The sequence below is a fragment of the Callorhinus ursinus genome, unplaced genomic scaffold (assembly GCF_003265705.2).
Source record: "Callorhinus ursinus isolate GAN/ISIS: 27379988/994484 unplaced genomic scaffold, GSC_fseal_2.0 scaffold16, whole genome shotgun sequence".
Classification (NCBI taxonomy): Eukaryota; Metazoa; Chordata; class Mammalia; order Carnivora; family Otariidae; genus Callorhinus; species Callorhinus ursinus.
The window spans coordinates 34,569,311-34,580,013 of NW_027397078.1; the positions used below are offsets into that span (position 1 = coordinate 34,569,311).

Genomic DNA, 10,703 nt, shown 5'->3' on the forward strand with positions numbered 1-10,703 from the left:
TCCGAGTCAAGCGTTCATTCATCTAACCCCACATTCAGGCTTGCTGGGGCTGGGGCTTATGCTCTGCTCCTGGGGAAGGTACGGCGCTGCTGGAAAGGCAGGCCAAAGTGAGAGCATGCTATCTTGCCCTCAGGGATGAGGCCGAGGATGCAGAACATAAGCACCTCAGGGTAAGTGCTCAAAGCCAGATATTATGGCAGCGCAGGGGAGAAAGCCCCGGCCTAGAAAGGGCAAGAAAAAGCAGCCTCCCCACCTTCCCCCGGAGCTGAAATGTGCACTGAGACTTGAAGAGGAAGAGGCCTAACTGAGCTCGGCTCTTTGGCGGCCGGAACAGTTGTCACACACTTAGCAACTTAAAGCCACACAAATGTATGCGCTTACAGTTCTGGAGGTCCGAAGTCCCAGGCAGGTCTCGTGGGGCCAAAGTCAAGGGACTGAAGACTGTGTCCCTCTCTGCAGGCTCTGGGGGGGCATCTGCTTTCTTGCCTTTTGGCTCGTGGCCCCTTCCTCCATCTGCAAAGCCAGCAATGTTGCCTCTCTCCGCCCCTCCGCCTGCCGTTCCGTTTCCCTCTGGTCTCCTGTTCCACCCCCCTCTTCCACGTGCAAGGGCTAAGGACCCTTGTGATGACACCGGCCCCACCTGGCTAACTCAGGACTCTCCCTACTTTAGGGCCCGCTGGCTAGCAGCCTTAATTCTAGCTGCAGCCTACCTACTCAACAGGTGCCAGGGATTAGGATGTGGCCATCTTTGGGGCGGCATTATTCTGCCCACCCTACCCATTTTTTGGGTCACTCACTCCGCAGCCTTCAGCAATTGGTTTCAGTCTCTCTGAGCCCGGAGGCTTCTCATCCCCACCCCGCCGTTGCACAATGTTGCCCTGAGAATTGAATGAGAGAGTGTCTGTAAAAATGCTTTTAAAAACGGGAAAGCCCCGGGTGGGCATAAAGGTTCCTCTGGGGTGAAGACAGGGGTGGTGTGATGGATCGTGAGTCCCCCATTCCATATTTGCCGGTGTCACCTCGGTAGCTTGCAGTCAGCCAGCGAACGCTGCAAATCAGGGTGCACCCTAACCCCCCCCCTTTAGACAACGTGGAAGTGTTTGAAGGTCAGCAAATACAAGTGCCTTGTTCCAAAATGGATAAAGTAAATAACAGGCCCCTATTCTCTGGGAGCAGTTAGTGGTGGCAATTCGAGAGAGAGAGAGAGAGAGAGAGAGAGAAAGGAAAAAAACACCTGACTTTGCTTTATGTTCAGTTTCAATCCGCTTCCTATCCCTCTGCCCCTGTGCTAACTTTCTCTGAACTAAGCCTTGGGTTTTATCTTAACTGTGCTCAAGGCATAAGGAATGTACACTAGTTGGCGGGTGTGAGAATTTCATTAACTCGGGAGGCCAGGCCACACATCTAACAATGGCATGCCGTCTTGGCGGCACACTGGCATCACCTGGGGATCTTGCCAAACTCCAGGCGCCCAGGTGGTATCCAGACCAGTTCCTCAGAACCTGGGGAGGGGCCCTGGCATCTGCACGGGCACAGGAAACTCCCAGGTGGTTTCCAGGTGCAGCCAAGGGCCGCCCCGGCAGTTTATTTTCCTCGCTCCCACTTTGCATTGCTGTTTCTCGGGTTTTCTGTTGTTTTTAAAGACGTTTGGCAAAAGCTTCGCATCCACTTACAACCGAAGGCCCTGGTTCGGCAGGAGGTGAAAGGGCTCAGAGCTTTTTATTTATTTATTTTCTAGATGTTTCAGGGATTAAGAAGCCCCACACCGAGAAAACCAGTTCTCCCAGCTTCGTGTGACATCACCCGGAGCCAATAAAAAACTTCCACTTGAGTTTACCAGTTAATGTCTAAATTGATGAAGCCTGGACATTGCTGGACAAACCGTGTAGGATTGGGGCCCCCCCCAAACTTTTTTTTTTTTAAATGAGGGAGAGCCCATTCTCCGATTTGCAGTCGACCCGGCCTTTCCTGAGCTCTCTTAGTTCCAACACGTTTGCTCCAAGTCTGTCGTAGTGCTGCTGGGAGGAAAATGTGAGTCCACAGCGAGGTGAGAAGCCGGGTTTCAGAGTCAACAAGGAGCCTTCCACGCCCTTGAACGCACTCTGAGGCGAAACCCAAAGCTTTAGACAGGCTGTTGCTGCCACCTATTGGCGGCAGCGAGTCATTGGTGTGGGACACCCCCCCAGCCCCCCACCCCCGCCCCGGAAAGAGTCGCCAGCCTCCCGGCGGCGGGCGGCTGAATCCCAGCCCGACTGTGCCCTGCGGTGGCGGTGACCTCCCCTGGCCGGGCCAGAGGCAGAAAGGGCTAGGCCCTCAGATGTAGCCGGTGGGGGTAACGAGAACGGGGAGGTGCGCTCACCTAGTAGCGTACATGATCTTTGGGCCGTGTTCATGTCACTCGTAAACGAGCATCTGAAAAGGTTAATGTGCATGTCATTTATATAAGAATGATATTATTAGTGATAATTGGTGATAGTGATATTTATTGGATCACCTTCCAGAATTTTATTCCACGTTTTTTTAAACAACAGCTAGCCAAGATTTACTGTGCTTGATACTCTGGGTGATACTGTAGCTATGAGTAAAAATTGTGGTCCCTGCCTTCAAGGAATTTATCATCTTGGCCCAGAGGGAGATGAGATCGCTGTGTCCAAGACAGAACAGCGAAGCGCGCTGATAACAGGAGCAAAGTGCTATCCACTGTGGAGGTGGAAATCATTGATTCTGAGTGTGCTACTTGGGTGATGTTTAGACCAGTAGTTCTCAGAGTGCGGTCCCCAACCAGCAGCAGCACCTGGGAACTTCTTAGAAATGCAAATTCTCAGGCTTGCCCCGGACTGTTTTATGTAATTTTATTTTTTTTTTAATTTTTATTTATTTATTAGAGCGCGCGAGTGAGAGAGACAGCAAGAGCAGGTGGGGGGAGGAGCAGAGGGAGAGGGAGAAACAGGCTCCCCTCTGAGCAGGGAGCCCAATGGGGGGCTCAATCCCAGGACCCCGAGATCATGACCTAAGCCGGAGGCAGCCGCTTAACTGATGGAGCCACCCAGGCGCCCCGCCCCAGACTGTTTTAATAAGCCCTCCAGCTGATGCACTCGCCAAAGTTTAAGAACCACTACTTCAGGGGTGCCTGGGTGGCTCAGCCGTTAAGCGTCTGCCTTCGGCTTGGGTCATGAGCCCAGGGTCCTGGGATCGAGCCCCACATCGGGCTCCCTGCCCGGCGGGAAGCCTGCTTCTCCCTCTCCCACTCCCCCTGCTTGTGTTCCCTCTCTCGCTGTGTCTCTCTCTGTCAAATAAATAAATAAAATCTTAAAAAAAAAAAAAAAAGAACCACTGCTTCAAAGAAAAGATGACATAAGATAAAAAGAGGCCTCAAAAGACACATAATACTTTTCCAATTAAGGGATGGCGGAAGGGCATTTATGCTACTGATCTCTTACATCGGCATAATGCATTACACCCTATTATCTAATTTGACCTTTACAACAGCAGGACATGAGACAGAGAGGGAAGTGCAAGAAGTTTAGGTTTGGAAGCAAATAAGAATTGGGTACAAATCCTCACTCTGACACAAAGCTGTGCCGGCTGGGGCACATCCCTTACCCTTTTGGAACCTGCTTTGTCACCTGTAAATGGGAACGGTGATATTCACGGGGGGGGGGGCAGTTCGGTAAAGATTAGATAGGATACATATAATACAGAGAGTTGTTGCTCACCAAATGGCTATTATTTCTACTATTTTTAAAAATATTTATTGATTTTAAAGAGACAGGGAGAACACAAATGGAAGGGGCAGAGGGAGAGAGAACGTCAAGCATACTCCCCGCTGAGCGTGGAGCCCGTCGCGGGGCCCCACCCCAGTGTTACAGGACCGCAGGGCTCTCATCTCACGGAGTCGAAGAATGAATCTCTCAGACACAAAAGGGTAAAGTGAAGTGAGAGTTTATTAAGTGAAGGTGAGAGCAGAAAGGAAAGAAAAGAGCTCTCTAGAGTGAGAAGGGTCCCGAATGGGTTGCCATGGGGGGGCTGTCACTGGCGGTCTTTTACTGAGGACTGACCAGAGAGCTTGGGGCCTTGAGATGGTTGTGCCATCTTGGTCTGAGCAGGGACTATTGATAACACTCTTAGGGACTTAATTCTTTTGAGGTTTGGCCATTTTCTATGATTACACTGTAGCCACCAAAGAAAAATACTGCCTCACACCTGGGGCCAGGTGGCCTGTTTCCTTATCTCTTGTCCATTCTGGCTTAGTGCTTCTGCCTGCCAGGAATAGTTTCAGAGCCCAGCCAGGGGCCCCCTACCTCTCTCTGCCTAGACCTTAATCCTTTCCTTATTCACCAGGACCCTGAGATCATGACCTGAGCCGAAACCAAGAGTCAGATGCTTAACCGACTGTGCCACCCAGGCGCCCCTTATTTATTATGTGTATAATCCCCTATGGGCCATGAGAAAACCCAAGCTTAATTGGGGACATGAGGCTGCCACTTGGGTTCCTGGAGACTCTCAGTCCTGGGCTGGTTTCCTTACCCCACAGTTTTCACTACAGATGGGTCCTCTACAGATGCCTTCTTGCTGTTCGTAGATTTATTCGCGTTTCTGGGGTTACCCAATGTGGAACTGTGGGGAGCTCCACTGTTCGGTGTGCAAATGGCAGCCACTGAGGCAGAGCTGGAACAGACAGAATTAAATCAAGAAGTAGCGAGAGGGCTGAGTCGCCCACAAACACTGGTAAACATCTTGCTTTCTCCTCCAAACAAGCCACTTTTGGGAAACAGGTATGCATAAACCCTCTCTTGTTTTTCCCAAGTTTAAGGACAAAAGTGGTCAACTTTCTATAACCTATAGCTATTGGATAGCGACTTGGACTCTTTCAAGAATTTAGTTAATTGGGGCACCTGGGTGGCTCAGTCTGCCTTCAGCTCGGGTCATGATCCCAGGGTCCTGGGACTGAGCCCCGCATCAGGCTCCCTGCTCAGTGGGGAGTCTGCTTCTCCCTCTCCCCCCGCTGCTGCCCCTGCTCATGCTCTCTCTCTCTCTCTCAAATAAGTAAATAAATCTTTAAAAGAAATTGCATTCACTTAGTATTTTAATATCCACTCATCAGTCAATAATGACCATCTTTATATAGTTCTCCACATGCGTCTGTATGTGTACATTAAACATACATGTACACATTTCATGGTGGTTTGCAATGCAAGCAGTATCGCTAGAGTATCCAAACTTGGCTGGATCTGGTTTGCTGATTTAATGGTGGAAATTCTTTCCAGATCAGAGACTAACCGCTGTAGTCATTCCCACTGGATTTAATATCTTTGAAGCCACAATATTCCTTAAGTCACTAGAGAGCTCATTCAGCCACAGCAAAGGTTAGCCCAATCAATGGAAGTACCGTGTCCGTTTTCAGTTCATGTCAAGCACTAAAATTACCCTTTATATGGCTACTAATGTTTTCGAAATGAACATGAATCACCTCATCCTAAAGAAGAATCTATCATTTTACAGTTTCATTATTTACTGCTTCTGACTTTATAATCTGCTGTATTGTCACTTCTCTCTTTAGAAGCAATAATGTGGAGACCTGGTAGGCCTAGTTCAAGGAGCCAATCACTGGGCTATAAAAGCCTCAAGGCATGTGGCCTAAATTATTATTTCTTTCTGCTTTTATTTATTTGAAAGAGAGAGCACAAGAAAATGGGAGAAGCAGACTCCCTGCTGAGCAGGGAGCCCGATGTGGGGCTCGATCCCAGGACCCTGGGATCATGACCTGAGCCGAAGGCAGATGCTTAACCGACTGAACCACCCTGGTGCCCTTCCTTCTGCTATTTTTTTTTTTTTAAGATTTTTTATTTTTTATTAGAAAGAGAGAATACAAGCAGGGGGAGCAGCAGGTAGAGGGAGAGGGAGAAGCAGGCTCCCTGCTCAGCAGAGAGCCCGACATGGGGCTCGATCCCAGGACCCTGGAATCATGACCTGAGCCAAAGGCAGACCCTTAACTGACTGAGCCACCCAGGCGCCGCCCCCCCCCTTTCTGCTTTTAAAACAAAACAATCCATGTCAGAATAGTGACTGCCAACATACACCTGGAAACATTTCCAGGGGCTCACCAGCTTGGCTGACTCTCTATCAGGCTTTCAAATCAGCATTTCCAAAGAGAAAGAGAGAACATTAATTCCAGCAGATGCCTTGCAAGAAAAAAAGGAAGCCATGGTCAAACAAGTTTGCGACACAGTGTAATATCGCTCCCTCTTGGAGATCACAATGCCTATTAGAAATACTATAATAACCAAGCAGTTCCCAAACTTATTTGACCTCGGAAACATTTTTGGTGGCGTGTTTACTAACATGGTATGGGATTAACTTGGGGAAACTTTGCTTTGAATGGGGCCATAGAACCTGCAAACCAGCCCATGCTGATACCGTCAGGAACCACCTTCTATGAGCCTGATTTCAGACTCACTGTTATGATGTGTTTGTTTATGGACCATCACATGATCTCTATACAGTGGTAGCCAACTTCTTCTGTTTCATGACCTCTTCCCTTGGCTCCTTCTCTGTCTATGTGCTCTGAACCACAGCCTGACATTCAGATAAGAATGCAAGTGACTGGGGCGCCTGGGTGGCTCAGTCAGTTAAGCGTCTGCCTTCAGCTCAGGTCATGATCCAAGGGTCCTGGGATCGAGCCCCGCATCGGGTTCGCTGCTCGGCGGGAGGCCTGCTTCTCCCTCTCCCTCTCCCCCTGCTTGTGTTCCCTCTCTCGCGGTGCCTCTCTCTGTCAAATAAATAAATAAAATCTTAAAAAAAAAAAAAAAAAAAGAATGCAAGTGACTCTTGCCCAGGCTCAGAGCCTCCTGGAATCAGCATCATGGCCTCCAAGATTGTTGGTGCTATATGGTACCCAAGAGTCAACCAGCATGCTTGCTACTGGGAGTGGGAAAGGGGAAAATGAAGGGGGAAGAAGCCCAGCCTCCTGCATAGATGTCACAGTGTGACATTTGACAGTGTGACCTCCTACTCATAGCGTATCTGTCCTAGTGCGCAGCTGGAGAAGTCTCTCTGAACTTTCATTCATTCATTCATTTGCTTGAGAAGTATTTACTGAGAGCCCTTATTGTGTATCAGGCATGGTAATCGACATTAGGGACAGAGTGATGGGCAAAAGGCAACTTCCCTCATCTCCGAAGCCTACAGTCCTAATGGAACACCCATGTGCTAATACCACTCCATCCATTTCACTATTCTCTACCCAGCCAAACTTGTGATAAATGCTAAGACGATAGTATAAGGGGGCACCCAAGTGAAACTTGGAAGTTAGGGGAAAGCCTCTCTATGTGACATTTAACCTCTTCCTGTAGGATGAGCAGGAAGTAGCTAAGTGAAGTCTGCAGGAAGAGGTGACTCAGGGCAGGGGCATGTGTGTGAGGGCTGAGGCAAGAGAATGTGGTTGTTCTCAGCATGAACCCAAGGCTACTGATGGGGGTGCTCAGAGCGGAGGCTGGAGGGGCAGGAAGTGGGAGGTCACAGAGGGCCTTGTGCATCTTGTTCAGGAGTTAAGGTTTTTAGACTTAATTCGGAAGTCACACCTTTGACAAGAATCCCTCTGGCTGCTGGAACTGGAGGTTAAACCCAGAGCGCTTGGTGAATGGTTGGGTGCGGAGTGAGATGAAAGAGTCAACAAGGAGCCTCGGGTTTCTGGCTCGGGCAACTGCACTTGGGGCTTTTCTTGCAAACCCAGACATTACTCTTGGTCATCTCTGCTCTTCTGGTGTTATCATTACTGTGATAACTAGGGAGTTATCCCTAAAATAGCCCAGATACAATGTCAAAGGAGAGAAGACTCGGAAGATAAGACAGAGAGGTCTTTTCTTTCTACTCTTAGAAATGCATTTCTCACTAGAAAAGAAATAAAAAGACTCAAACAGCTTCCCAATGGCAAAATTCTGCTATCATAAGTGGCATTTTGGTTTCTGTTTTTCTGTTAATATCTTATGAATTTGAAATCTAGTCTCTTCTCTTGGTACACTGGAGGGACATTTATAAAGACCATTTTCCATTTGGGGTCATTAGCACAGGAAGTCCTGAGATGTCCCCTTCAGGTTTAAAACAGTTATCCCCTGCCTTGTACCCTCCAAGACTACATGATTGCTGAGTAAGACATGGGGCTTTATCAATTCCCCCATTCCCTAAAGGTACTCAAGGGCAGAGGCGAAGAGAACACAACTGTGTAAACTTCTTTTGTACTCACTGGAAATGGCTGTAAGTTCAAGGATAATGACAGTGGAAACCTGGCCATATCACCATAATAGCTTTATTAATAGCTGAGAGGGAAATTGCCTTTATTCTTTCAACAATCATAAATGACCTTCCCATTCACAAGGGCATTTTCAACTTCCACGAAAGTCCGAGTAATTTCCAAAGAAGAAAAGCTGTGGTCATTTGAACTATGTCCCCTGGCCCCCCTCAAATTTTATGTCTAAGTCCTAACCCCTAGTATCTTAGAATGTGACCTCTTTTGAAAAATAGGGCCATCGCAGATGTCCTTAGTTAAGATGAAGCTTCACTGGAGTAGTGTGGACCCTTGATCCAAAATGACTGGTGTCCATGTAAGAAGAGAAGAGAGACATGGAAGGAAGACAGCCATGTGACATTGGAGGCAGAGATTGGAGCGATGTATCTACGAACCAAAGAACACCAAGGATTGCCAGCAATCACCGGAAGCTGGAAGAGTCAAGTAGCGACCCTCCCGTCAAGGTTTCAGAGGGAGCGTGGCCCTGCAGATACCTTGATTTCAGACTTCTAGCCTCTAGAACTATGAGACAATAAACTTACATTGTTTTAAGCCACCTAGTTCATGCTACTTTGCTATGGTGGCCCTAGGAAACTAATACAGTTGTAATATTTGAGAATACCTTGGAGGGCAAAACTGTTTGTGACCTTCATTAACTTTCGATTCTGTCAACAGAACACTACCAAACTGTGTGAGCCTCACATAGATCCATAATTACTAATGCTACTGAAAATTCTACCTTTTCCTTTTCCCAAAACAATCAGGAAACGAATGAGCTTCTACCAGACAAGGAATGAACGTGGCTTCAAGGGGAATGAGCTGTACCTGCCCCCCCACACACACCATTCTTTTGAGGGTGTACCTTCGTGGAATGATCCTGCTTTTAGGTATTTGTCCCCATGCCTCAACAAACTCAAGCATAAATACCGTCCTATAAACATCATGGTCATGGTCACAAAACAGGGTCCAATGTGACAAAGCTAAAATTGTCCTTGGCAAACTTGTGCTGATTTCCACTTTGTCCTTATCAAATAACACTATGACATACCATTTTGTTCAGTTGGGGTTTTTTTGAGAGAGAGCGAGCACGAGCGGAGGCAGAAGCAGAAGGAGAGAGAGAATCTCAAGCAGACCCCACGCTCAGCGCAGAGCCCAACTAGGGGCTCGATTCCAGGATGCTGAGATCATGACCTGGCCCCAAATCATGAGTTGGATGCTTAACCGACTGAGCCACCCAAGCGCCCCCATGTTGTTCAGTTCCTTAAAAACACATAATTAAAGATAATGCATCCTGCAAGGTTAACTAAGAGACTACTTAAGGATGGATGGTGCATTGGGGAGTTTTCTTCCCTTCCTTCTGAAGGGAATTTTTTAAGGCTTGGCTAATTTCCAGTTATTCTCAGGTAAATTTTCTAAGGTGCCTCTTCAAGATTCATACCTGTAGTGGAGAGAGGATGCCATAAGCTGTGGCAGAGGAACCAGGGGGGTAGTAGAGGTGGTTGTTTCCTTTGGGAGAACTGCATAAAGGGGACCAAGAGGTAGGCATTCTGGCTTTGTCTTCTGGGTGGGGGGTAAAGATAGATTTAATTCCTCTATTAATAATTACCTTAATATATAAACTTCATCAAAACTTTTTGCCCTTTGGTTTTTGTTTTTTTTAAAGATTTAATTTATTTATTTCACAGAGTGAGAGAGAGAGCACAAGCAGGGGGAGTGGCAGGCAGAGGGAGAGGGAGAGGCGGGCTTCCCGCAGAGCAGGGAGCTCAACATGGGGCTTGATCCCAGGACCCTGGGATCATGACCTGAGCCAAGCGCAGATGCTTAACCAACTGAGCCACCCAGGCGCCCCATGCCCTTTGGTCTTTACCAGAGGTTTTTTTTTTAAGTATACCCAAAAAAACCAGTGTAGATGGCAATTTCTTTTACATTATAGATCTATTTCCCTACTGTATATTTAACAAATGCTCGCCAGGTGACATGAAGTATTCTTAATCATTCAGGATTTACAGCAATGGCAATCGGCAGATACTTCAAATGCATCGAATTTGGCTGCATACTTTAAAAAAATGGTTAAGAAATAAAAAAATAACTGAAAATATCCCTCTTAGCCTTTAAACGTCATCTGAACCTTAGAGGTCAAATATTATAGCCAATATTTATAAAAGTCATTGTAAAAGAAAGACTAATGCAACCGCAGCATAATATAACCCTGTGGCAATGGATATATGATAAATCTAAATAGCAACTTGACATCAGAACCATGAGTTATAGTTACAAAAGTTCTTAGATATTGAAAAGAAGGTGTAGCAAGCCAGCTGTTAAGCTGGTCCACAATAATCCCTGCCTCCTGCTATTCACAATCTATGACCAAGATGGCAGGCCAACCGTGGCCATTTTGGTCATAGACTAGTTTCCCTGG

At 47.3% G+C, this 10,703-nt stretch overlaps 1 long non-coding RNA gene across 3 annotated transcripts in view; it reads left to right on the top strand.

Moving 5' to 3' along the window:
• LOC141374294 (uncharacterized) overlaps nt 1-10,703 on the top strand; it is a 55,793-nt gene that overhangs the window by 16,223 nt on the left and 28,867 nt on the right. The gene's annotated exons all lie outside the window — the stretch shown is intronic.